At 34.2% G+C, this 12,177-nt stretch overlaps 1 protein-coding gene across 30 annotated transcripts in view; it reads left to right on the top strand.

The window, feature by feature from the left end:
- Positions 1–12,177, top strand: part of STPG2 (sperm tail PG-rich repeat containing 2) — a 531,130-nt gene that overhangs the window by 430,679 nt on the left and 88,274 nt on the right. The gene's annotated exons all lie outside the window — the stretch shown is intronic.

Raw genomic sequence — 12,177 nt, 5'->3', positions numbered from 1 at the left:
AATATATTATTTTGTAACAAAAAATGAAATGGCCAGGATACCCTAATACAAGACAAAGTAGTAAAAAACAAAAACAATTTCATTTTCTGCCATGATTTGGAATGTTTCTAACGAAACCACTCATTTAGGATTTAGTCACTTATCTCACAGATCCTTGCTATTAACATTCATGTCATAAAGAAAGAAAATAAGCCATTAACTGCTTCCACAATGGAGAAAATTAGAGACGTACTTGAAAACTATAAAGAGGAGCATTGTCACCTACTTCTATAATAATGGAGGTAGATTATTCAGAAAAAGGCTCCATGGAAAAGAGCCTTATGATTGCAAGTTATTACTCTAATGGAAAGTGATTAAGAGTTAAGAGTATCAGTCTGGCTTGATTTGCTTTAAAACATTACTCATAGCATGGCTTGACCTTTTTCAAGACTCAGGGTCCAGATATTAGTTATAGTGAATAAAATGATTTCACTTTCAGGGAGAGCAACTGCTAGCATGCTTTTGAGAACTTGAAAAAAGTGTGTTCTCCTATTTGCTCCAATGTTAGTATTAATATCTGAAACTCAATATATTTCATTTTTTCTTCTTTACATTACATTTGTCTCCCAAAAGAAACAATATTTCTTCATATGGTTTTCATGGATTTTTAAGGTTTTAAATTCTAAAAATATTCCAAATATTAGCAAATATAAATTTAAGATATAAAATTTATTTTATAGGGTTACTTCTTTTAAAGTAGCAGAAAAATAACATTTTGATAACTTAAGAATTGGTTTTTCCTTTGATATGATACCCAGTCACAGAAAGACAAAAAGGCAGGAAGTAAAAATCAGAGCTGGCCAAAACTGAACAAGGAAGGGACAGAAGTAAACACCAGTTGACTAGGAAAATTATTGTCCCATCATTTTCTAGACCCATCATGATTTTTTTTGACCCATCATGATTTTAATTACTAATGTATTTCCTTATATTATAAATACTTTTTAGTTCTTACTCTATACAAGAACTAATCTAAGTGCTTCTCATATATTTATTTACTTCTTATAATAACTGTATGTGTTAAGTGCTTTTACTACGGGTATTTTACAGATAAAGAAACTGAAACCAAGAGAGGTGAAGTAATTTGCCCCAGTTTACACTAATATGTCTGAGCTATGCAAATAGAATGGAATCCGCATTAGTCTTGATTTGAATACTGGCTATACAATATGTTTCTTTTATGTATATGGACTAAGTTTAGATTCTCTTTCTTGTAGTCCCATTACATTCTTCATACCAGTAGGGCTTGTAGACAGCCCCCAAATCTTTTTGACATACAGTAACCTAATTTATATATTTATTGTGTTCTATTTGTATTCCTTAAAAACATGTCTTCATATTTATCTCCATTGAATTTAACATTGTTTATATCCTCTCATCACCCTAGTTATTAAGAGATACTAGGAATCTAGATAATATCATACAACATTGATTAGGCCTTTAAGCTTTTAGTCATCTCTTAAATGCATTTACTGGGCACAGTAAGAATTACCTCAATTTCTGATTGGTGGTGAAAGTGTCCATAAGCAAGTAACTATGAGGGACCCACCAAGCCTTTCTTTTTTTTTTTTTTTAAGATTTTTTATTTATTCATTCATGAGGGACAGAGAGAGAGAGAGAGACAGAATGAGAGAAAGAGAGAGAGGCAGAGACACAGGCAGAGGGAGAAGCAGGCTCCATGCAGGGAGCCCAACGTGGGACTGATCCCAGGTCTCCAGGATCAGGCCCTGGGCTGAAGGTGGCACTAAACCGCTGAGCCACCCAGGCTGCCCCTGACCAAACCTTTCTAACAGCTTGAATGCTTCCCTGAACTAACTTACATACTTGACATCTGTCAAAGACAGCTAGAAAAAGTTTTCTGGTAATAATGTATTAGTTTATTTAGGTATGTGAGTAGGAGCTCCTCATTTTGAAATTATAATTTACATATTAATAACTATAGTCACACAGCTATTAATGAGAGAGCAGAGACCAGAATTTAGATCTCCTATGGAGATATTCCGTAGAGATTGAAATTTGTTTTTTTCTAAGGCAAACTGAAAAAATCAATAGTAGATGTTGATCAAAACTAATTATGAAATTACATTCTAAAAAAAAAAGAAATTACATTCTAAGAAGAAACTGTAAGTAAAAAATTCTCAGAAATGGCAGTGTTGCATTTAGTTGTGTGGACAGTCTGAGCAAATTGAAAGCCCTGTTACACAGATATAGCTCAGCACCACTGATTCTATTTAAAAATAGCTTCATTCACTACCTTTATTCTATAATCATAGAACATTTAGACTTTTATTAATTTTAGAGTGAACTGACTTCCCTTTTAAAAATCATTAGAGACACATTCTCCACATTTGTTACAGTGAGTAGCATTGACAACATAGACAATTACAATTATTAGTGATATAATGTTTCATATGTGATGGTAAACAAATATAGAACTAGCATAAGATTTTCTTAAACTAGGCTATTTCATATTATACGCCACTCTCCTTTGTAAACTTTTTTCCTTTTAGTTTATTTATAATAATTTTATTAGCTTTTTTGGTTCATTTTGTTCTTAATATATTTTATTTTTTAAAGAAGTTTTAGGTTCAGGTCACTATTGGGCAGAAGGTACAGAGATTTCCTGTATATTTATCTATCCCCACACATGAATAGCCTCCCCTATTATCAACATCCCCAGAAGAGTGGCACATTTGTTACCAAGGATGAGCCTGCATTGACACAACATGATGGCCCAAAGTCCATAGTTTACATTGCAGTATACTCTTGTACAATGGTGTTATAAATTCTATAGTTTTGGATAAGTTTTTAAGTACAAGGATCCACAATTTTTTTAAAAAAAAAAGGTTTTATTTACTTATTAGAGAGCGCGAGAGAGCTCAAGTAGGCAGAGTAGCAGGCAGAGGGAGAGGGAGAAGCAGGCTCCCCACTGGGCAGAGAACCCAACGTGGGGCTCGATCGATCCCAGGACCTTGGGATCATGATCTGAGCCAAAGGTAGACATTTAACTGACTAAGCCACCTTGGGATCCACCATTATAATATAATAAATAGTTTCACTGCCCTGAAAATCCTCTGTGCTCCACTATTCATTTCTCTCTTGTTTCTAATCCCTGGCATCCACTGATTGTTTTATTGTCTCCATAGTTTTACCTTTCCTAGAATGTCATATGGTTGGAATCATACAGTATGTAGCCTTTTCAAATTGGCTTCTTCCACATATTAATATGCATTGAAATTTTCTATATTTTTTCATGTATTAATAGATCATTTCTTAAGTGTTGAATGATATATCATTGTTTGTATACCAGTTTATTCATCTCTTCACTTCTACTGAAGAACATCTTGGTTGCTCTGTGTCCTTCTTTTGCTTCACATATGCCAGTGGTTTTATTTATAAGATTAAACTTTTCATGTATCATTATTCTTTTTCTTTATTTATATCCTAGGCATATGATATCATTCCCTGACTAGATGATAAACATTAAATATACCATTCTTTTGTCTTTTTTTAACATCCTACAAAACAAAACATTTATTAAAAACCTCATCAAAAGATTAGAAAACATAATAAGCATTTAGACCTGAGTAGTACTTCATAGTTTAAAAATACTTTTATGTACATCTTTCAGGCTAATCAACACAGCAACCCTATGTGACAGGGTATAATTTTATAATTTTATTGAGAAGGAAATAGAGGTTCATATAGGTTATACAATTTGTTCAAAGCCAGGAATACACTGTATTAGTTTTCAAGGGCTGCCATAATACATTGCCACATACTTGATGGTTTAAAGCAACAGAAATTTTTTCACAGTTCTAGAGACCAAAACTCTGAAATCAAGGTGTCAGCAGGGCCTTCCTTTTTCTGAGAACTATAGATCAAAATCCTTTCATGCCTCTTCTAGCTTCTGGTAGCTCCGAGAAGCATGACTCCAATCTCTGCCTCCATCTTCATACAACCCTTTAGTTTTCAACATGGACTTCTCTTGTAAGGGCATTTATCATTGGATTTAGGACTCACCCTAATCCAAGATGATCTCATCTCAATACTCTGAACTTAATTATATCAGGAAAGATCTTTTTCCCAAATAAGGTCACATTCACAGATTATTTTGGAGGGGATAGGGAGCACAATTCAACTTACTACATCCATACTAATAAGATACATACTAGGACTTAAGCCAGGTATTCACACTCCAAATTCAAGGTCACCTTTATTTCCAGACCTCAAAAGCTATTTATGAAAAAATAAATCAGGCTATTTTAAAGTGACCTTCATTCATTTAGATATAGTGAAATTAAATTTGAACGAGTCATAAAAATTACATTGCCATTCTCAACTATTCTTTAGGTTTTACTAGGCCTAGGCATTTATAATATATAAAATAATATATTAGCTCATATAATTCTTATAACAGTAGTATCATGTATATCTTTTTCTAACTTTATAAAGACATAACTTAGCTAGGCTAACTAATATGCTAGGACCACAAGTTGGTAAACAGAGTGATAAACTGTTCTGGTCTGTTCACTACAAAAGTCATTCCTAATACCATATCAGAATTCATCTTATTTCAGTTCATATATTGAGTACAGTCATATGTTAGATGTCTAATAAGCTCACAAATCCAGCTTTTCCAGAGTTATAATTCTCTTTAACCTATCTCAATGTCTTCTAGTGGTCCTAGCTCACCTTTCTTCCCTCCATCCTCCTGTTTTCTACACTCCATCCATACAAGCTCTTTGTCAGTTTCTTAAAACACATTATGCTCCCTCTTGAGACAGGCCCTTTTCAATATGTTTATTCATCAACCTGACTCTCTTGTATGCTATTTCTAGTAAAACTAGAGTTTTTTCAGAATATGACAATAGAAATAGAATACTATATTAGTTACGTCATTCAACATTATAGTGATGGACATATTACAACTACAGTAAAATCTCACAATAAAAAAGACACATTTTAAATTGAACTACTTTTTATAGCATAGTAGGGAAATTTTAATACATGATACATTTTCAATAAAATTGTCAATATGTACAGCACAGTCTCAGATATTATAAATTTAAAAAGAATGATGAAATTATATCTAACATATCTTGCATTTCTTTTAATACCATCAAATTTGTCAACTTTTTTTCCTACTTAGAAACAAAAACTGTCTTCAAATTCTAAGCAAGTGCATACATCATTTTCTTTTGTAAAAGTTTTACTACTATCATCCCCATCAATCACTTAGAAACTTGTTGATTCTACTCACTAACCATTTCTCTAATTTGTCTGCTTCTATTCATTCTCAGTATCAATACCTTATCCATAATCATCAACTCCATGTAAACCGTATAAACTCTCAGGCTTTAGTCTTTCTCCCCATCCCTGACCCCCAATCTGCATTCCACACTGCAGACAGAGTACTTTCTATAGTGAAAATTTAATTATATATTTCTACTGATTTAAAAACACTCAAGAGTTTCTCATCTTTCTCAGGATAAAATGCAGACCCTTATGGTATGCATGACCAGGCCTTTGTTGATCTCCCTAGCCTCTTTTCCGACCTCATTTTTAGTTTGGATGTATTGAACTGCTTTCATTTGCAAAAATATACCATGTAATTGATTATATTGATCAAGCTAACCTTGGTGTCTTTCACTTGAATAACATTTTTCCCCATTTCAGCTTTATCTGATTCCTCAAATTTGGATTATGTGTCTATTCTGTATGTTCCTATATCATTATAAACTCATATACTTTGTCTCTTGTACCACTTCTCACTCCGAAGTATAACTGTCTGTAGGATTTGCTTGATGAAATCAGGAAATCTTTCATGTTCATCAGTTTATTTCCAGCATATAGCACAATTACTGGCACATAGTAGGCATTATTTAATGAATGAGTGGTTATAATCGCATAGGGTTTTTTTAGTGACACCTACTTAATTTTAAATGTATTTTAAGAATTAATAAATGAATTTTTAAAGTTGTGTTTTTTTTTTTAGAATCAGTAAATGCAAATAATTAGACCCACCTTGTTTATCAGGTTGAAACATGAATCTTTTTTTTTTAATTCCACTTTTTTCTTTTTCTATACTGCAAAGTAGAGGAATAGTCAAAAGAAAAATCACCTTTCTACTTCCAACTGGTTATATTATTGAGTAAACTGCACATCACCTGCAGATATAGTTATAATCCATTATTTTTTAAAAATGTCTTCTAATCTTTTTCTGTCATCTTATTTACCTAGATAATACAATACCCTTTACAATGGATTTTTTCAAAGAAGGACATTGTTAAGAACCAATATACCCTTATTGGTAATATTTGTCTACCTACTAATATAATTGGTTATATTTTTTCTATTACTAGCAAATGGTCTTTGGAAATATAGATAAATTAGAGTGCTCAATTAGTTTTGCCATTAGTATTCATTATTTTATATACTATTACATATCCTTTTAATTTTCCCTTTCTCAACTAAATATATCCTTTAATCTTTTACGATAGAGTGCCTCATTTTCCTTGTAAGTATAATAGTTTCTTATTGCTTTCTGGTTCTTTATTTTTTTTTCATATAGCCTCCTAAAGATGATTAGACTAAGATGACTACTATAGCACTATAGTTAAGATAAAAAGATATTATTGATTCATAAATTGAAGTATTATAATATGTGTGTCCTATTTCTGGCCTCTTTTAATATGGTTTAATACCTCATTCCATTTTTATTGCCTCTAGGTAGTGAACAAATGTCTTCATTGAATTGCACAAAGAGATACATAAATCTTATTCCTGAGAAAATTACATTTAGTTCAGAGCTCATCAATGTGTATGAGTAATTTGAATTTATTTTTTAACTGTGCTTTGCCTTTACATATTTTAAGTGGATTTTATCAACCTTTGTGTTTCTTAATTACCTTATATTGTTAGGTCATTTGGAATTCAACCAATTGCCTTAATCTCAAGAAAATTAAAATAAATTTTTCTGTAAATTTTAAAACTTCACCTTCTTTTCCAGATCATTAACAAAAGTATTGAACAGAGACACAGCTCTGGATCCAAGACTAACCCTGCTAATTAACCTTTTTGCTTCCTGAGGGTTTAGAACTTATTTCCACTCAATTTCTACCACTTAACTTGTTTTTAATGGCTTAGGTCCATCCCCAGGGGGGTAGAGGGCTCTGAGCAAATCATTTTGCAATCTCATTGCTTAACATTTTTATTCTTATGATATCCTGTGAAAGTTAACATCAAGGACATCCTTAAAGTGTAAAGCTCTGGGAGCTAAGAAGAAGGCTATTGTTAATTTGTAGCAAATCCATTCCCAAATCCTCTTCCAGCTCTTTTTATACCTCTCAGATTTTAGAATTCATAGAGAATCACCAGTGGGAGGGGGGGTATTATTAAAAATGTGGATTCCTGGGATCCCTGGGTGGCGCAGAGGTTTAGCGCCTGCCTTTGGGCTAGGGCGCGATCCTGGAGACCCGGGATCGAATCCCACGTCGGGCTCCCGGTGCATGGAGCCTGCTTCTCCCTCTGCCTGTGTCTGTGTCTCTGCCTCTCTCTCTCTCTCTCTCTCTCTGTGACTATAATAAATAAATAAAAATTTAAAAAAAAATGTGGATTCCTATGACTCCCTTTGGATCTGCTGAATCAGAATCTGGCATTGGTTTGGGTGACTCACCCTCTTAAGGAGAAAGCCTGATGAATCCCAGTTCTCTGTGTTTTCCTTCTCAAAGTCTTATCCAAAGACTAGAAGAACCAGCATCACCTGGGAATTTGTTAGAACTGCAGAATCAGGGCACCTGGGTGGCTCACTCAGTTGAATGGCTGACTGTTGATTTTGGCTTGGGTTATAATCTCTATGATCTCTGATTGAGATCAAGCCCAGCATCAGACTCCACACTTGTCCTCCTCCTCCTCCTTCTGTCCTCTCCCCGCTAACAAGTGCTATAAATAAATAAATAAATAAATAAATAAATAAATAAATAAATAAAACCTTTAAAGAGAAAGAAAGAAAAAAGACAGACACAGACAAGCAGAACTTTTTCCAGGACACTGAATCTGAATCTGAATTTTTTTTTTTTTTTAGTATAGTTGACACAGAATATTACATTAGTTTCTGGTGTACAACATAGTGATTGAACAAGTTTGTACATTATGCTATGTTCACTGCAAATATAGCTACCATCTGTCCCCATGCATCCCTATTAATTTATCAGTGATTATATTCCTTATGCTGTGCCTTTTATTCCTGTGAGTTGTTCATTCCGTAACTGGAAGCCTACAGCTCCTACTCTCTTTTACCCATTTTGTCCAACCCCACCCATCCTTCTCCCATCTGGCATCCCATCTCCCATCTATAGTTTGTTTCCTATATTTATAGGTCTAACTTATTTCATTCAGCATAAAACCCTTTGGGTCCATCCATGTTGTCTCAGATGGCAAAATCTCATGGTTTTTTGTTTGTTTGTTTGTTTTTGGCAGCATAATATTCCGTTGTGTATGCAACATTTTCCTTATTCATTAGTCTATTGATAGACACTTAATTTGCTTCCATGTCTTGGCTATTGTAAATAATGCTGCAATAAACGCAGAGTTGCATATTGCTTTTTGAATTAGTGTTTTTGTTCAAATCTGAACTTTTAATAATATTCTTAGTTGTTGTCTGCCCATTAGAATTTGAGAAGCACTCTAGAGACCACACTTTGAGAAACAATGCAATATGAGAAAACAATTGCATCATTTATAGTACCAGCTGTAGATTTCATTTCCTTCTCAATCTCCTTCTCTCTAGCATGTATCAGTTTACCTAGATGTAGACCTTGCAATATCTATGATGATTCTGTTTTTTGTTTCTGTTTTTGTTTTACTGGATTCTAAACTATATGCTCTGTAAATGGTTCTTGCCCAAATATGCTAAGACATTATGTTTAACTTCTCATTATAAATTTTAGAAAGATTTAAGTAAAGATTAGGCACTATGTCTTCTTTAACCTCGTGTGTTAAAAAATAATTATTCATTATTGTTGTGAAAGATGGGAAAGAAGACTTTATTGAAGAGGAACTGCTGTGGTAGGGTTTTACAACAGGGGAGAAAGAGTGAGCTTAGTTACAAATAGAACAAGGACAAGTAGAGATTTATAGCAAAGGAAAAGAATATGGGTCAGTGGATGGAAAATGACTAGGAGGAAACATGGTTAGGGGAATTTTTTTCTAGACCAATTCAGTAAGATTATTGCTGAAGGCAGGCTGCAGAAGTAAGATATTGAGGGTGGTGAATGAGAAATTTGATCAGCTATCCAGAGTGATAATATACCAAGGTAGGGTATTTAACTAAATTGACTCAGCAGCTTTCCTGCTAACATTGAATTTAGGGCTAAGAACAGAGCCCAAGGTTGGGGCCAGGTCAAAAAAATGACTCAGAGGAGACTTTTTCAAGTTTGGCCAAGGAAGGGGTCTTTAAAAGATGTACATGTGTTTTATAGCCTTTAATATGTTGGAGAATTTTAAAAGCCATACTAATTTCCTGTTTTCATAATACTCTGGCTTCTTGGAAAGTCTCTGGTCTTCATATTTCGTATAAATATTTTTAGAGGGAGGCCTGGGTGGCTCAGTGGTTGAGCGTCTGCCTTCAGCTTTGGTCATGATCCCAGGGTCCTGGGATCGAGTCCCACATCGGGCTCCCGTGGGGAGCCTGCTTCTCCCTCTGCCTGTGTCTCTGCCTCTCTGTGTCTCTCATGAATAAATAAACAAATATATAAAAAATAAATATTTTTAGAACAGTTTAAGTTATTTTTGGTTTGTTTTTGTTTTTAGTACAGCTTAGTTTTAACTTCTTTGTGGGAAAACCCAGATTAATAGTATTTTTTATAATTAACAGATTTTAAGTTGAAATTATGATTCCACAATATATAAGACAACCATTTTCCCCTCTGTAAAAATAATGTATGTACATAAGTGTTTTTAATCATGTACTATACATTTTAGTTAGTAAATTTATTAGCAATTCCTACTTATATTGTGTAGTTTATTACCATCTCATAAGTACTTTTGGGGAAGAAATATTTTACTTTACCTTTGGTAGTCCTTTTTGCTGGTCTAAGAATTAAGTTGACATGAGACATTAACAGGAGAAAATTAACCTATACACAGGGAGTCCACATAAATAAGAGATTCTAAAGATAGTTGGACAAAATGAGGTATATTGTTATCCTGAACTAAGGAGGAATGGGAAGTAGGCTGGGATTTCAAAAGAAAGGAGGGTAATTCACAGGTAGGTAAAAATGAAAAAGTGTGGGGATCCCTGGGTGGCGCAGCGGTTTAGCGCCTGCCTTTGGCCCAGGGCGTGATCCTGGAGACCTGGGATCGGGTCCCACGTTGGGCTCCCGGTGCATGGAGCCTGCTTCTCCCTCTGCCTGTGTCTCTGCCTCTCTCTCTCTCTCTGTGTGTGACTATCATAAATAAATAAAAAATTTAAAAAAAAATAAAAAAAATGAAAAAGTGTAAATGTTTGGTAAACAAATGTTTACTGGGCCATACAGAAACAATGGAACATAGGAATTTTAACAGACTTTGCTAAATTCCTCCTTGTATACTAGAGCTAGTTTATATTGTGCTATACTTATCTATGGTAATATCTCCCTTTCTGGAACAGCTAATTTTTTCAGGCAGCTAGTGGGAATGTCAAAGGTTTTTCCTGAGTCTTCTGTTTCTTAAAAAATAATCAGCCTAAAATAATCCACATGCAAACTAAAAGACACATTCTGGGGTGGCAAATTTTGCTTCCCTGTAGTACCAATGCAAATAAATATGTGGATTTTGACTTAACAACAAAAGCTTAAGTGGAAGCCTACACTTAACTAGAAATGTGATGATATGAAAAATTATTAAATATTTTTAAAAAGTGAATTTATATTTAATAAATACCATAATTAGACTTGTAAATGAAAAAAATAATAAAATTAAGCAGGATAAGGTTTTTGATAATTTACAAGTTACCCTGAGGATTTTTGAGTACAGAGTCATTCTGTGTTCAATAGCTTTTTTTTTTTTTTTTTAATTTTATTTATTTATGATAGTCACACAGAGAGAGAGAGAGAGAGGCAGAGACACAGGCAGAGGGAGAAGCAGGCTCCATGCACCGGGAGCCTGAAGTGGGATTCGATCCTGGGTCTCCAGGATCGCGCCCTGGGCCAAAGGCAGGCGCCAAACCGCTGCGCCACCCAGGGATCCTCAATAGCTTTTTATAAACATCAAAATGATACTAAATCATAATTTGGAGGATACATATCAAGGGATTAGAATTTTACTAAGTAGTTAATCACTAAAATCCAAAAACCATATGGAGTTATAAGTAGTTGGAAGGAGAGACTCAAGCCTGAGAAAATTTTAAAAGCTGATGAGAAGGGTGGAAAGAAAGAAGCATGGAGCCAAGAGTAAAGAGGGATTTTGGGGAGAGAGGAGAAATATCATTAATTATCATTAAATTGTTTGCTCTGTACTAGGTAATGTACCTTCTTTTTTATAACTGAAAATTTTCAGCAAAAACTGCATTGCTGCCTCTTAAATGCTTTATAGAGAAGATTTGTATTTTGGAGATGTGAAGATGTGTTGAGTTTTAAGATATATATTTGTAAGTCCACGGACGTTTCTTAGTTAGATATTCTTCCTTCCATAACCTCATGTGGATTTTGCCCAGTTAAAAGTTTTAAAAATATGGCTATAAAATTCAGTTCTCCTTTAACCTGAACAGTATATCTATTATTTTTATATTGCTACTTTGCAAAAATACTACTATATTTTTGCTATATTCTTTTATTTTGTTGAGTGAAAATCATCATGAAATGATGATTTGAAAGGGATAATGAGGGATCCCTGGGTGGCGCAGCGGTTTGGCGCCTGCCTTTGGCCCAGGGCGCGATCCTGGAGACCCGGGATCGAATCCCATGTCAGGCTCCCAGTGCATGGAGCCTGCTTCTCCCTCTGCCTATGTCTCTGCCTCTCTCTCTCTCTCTCTCACTGCGTGCCTATCATAAATAAATAAAAAAATAAATAAAAAAAATGAAAGGGAAAATGAGGTTCATCAAATATAATATCGGCCTAGGTCAAGATCCCCTTTACTGATAGCGTGTACTTCACCCT

Source organism: Canis lupus, chromosome 33, assembly GCF_048164855.1.
Source record: "Canis lupus baileyi chromosome 33, mCanLup2.hap1, whole genome shotgun sequence".
Taxonomy (NCBI): Eukaryota; Metazoa; Chordata; class Mammalia; order Carnivora; family Canidae; genus Canis; species Canis lupus.
The sequence above is the reverse complement of the archived record's forward strand: the minus strand, read 5'-3'. Positions and strand labels throughout refer to the sequence as shown.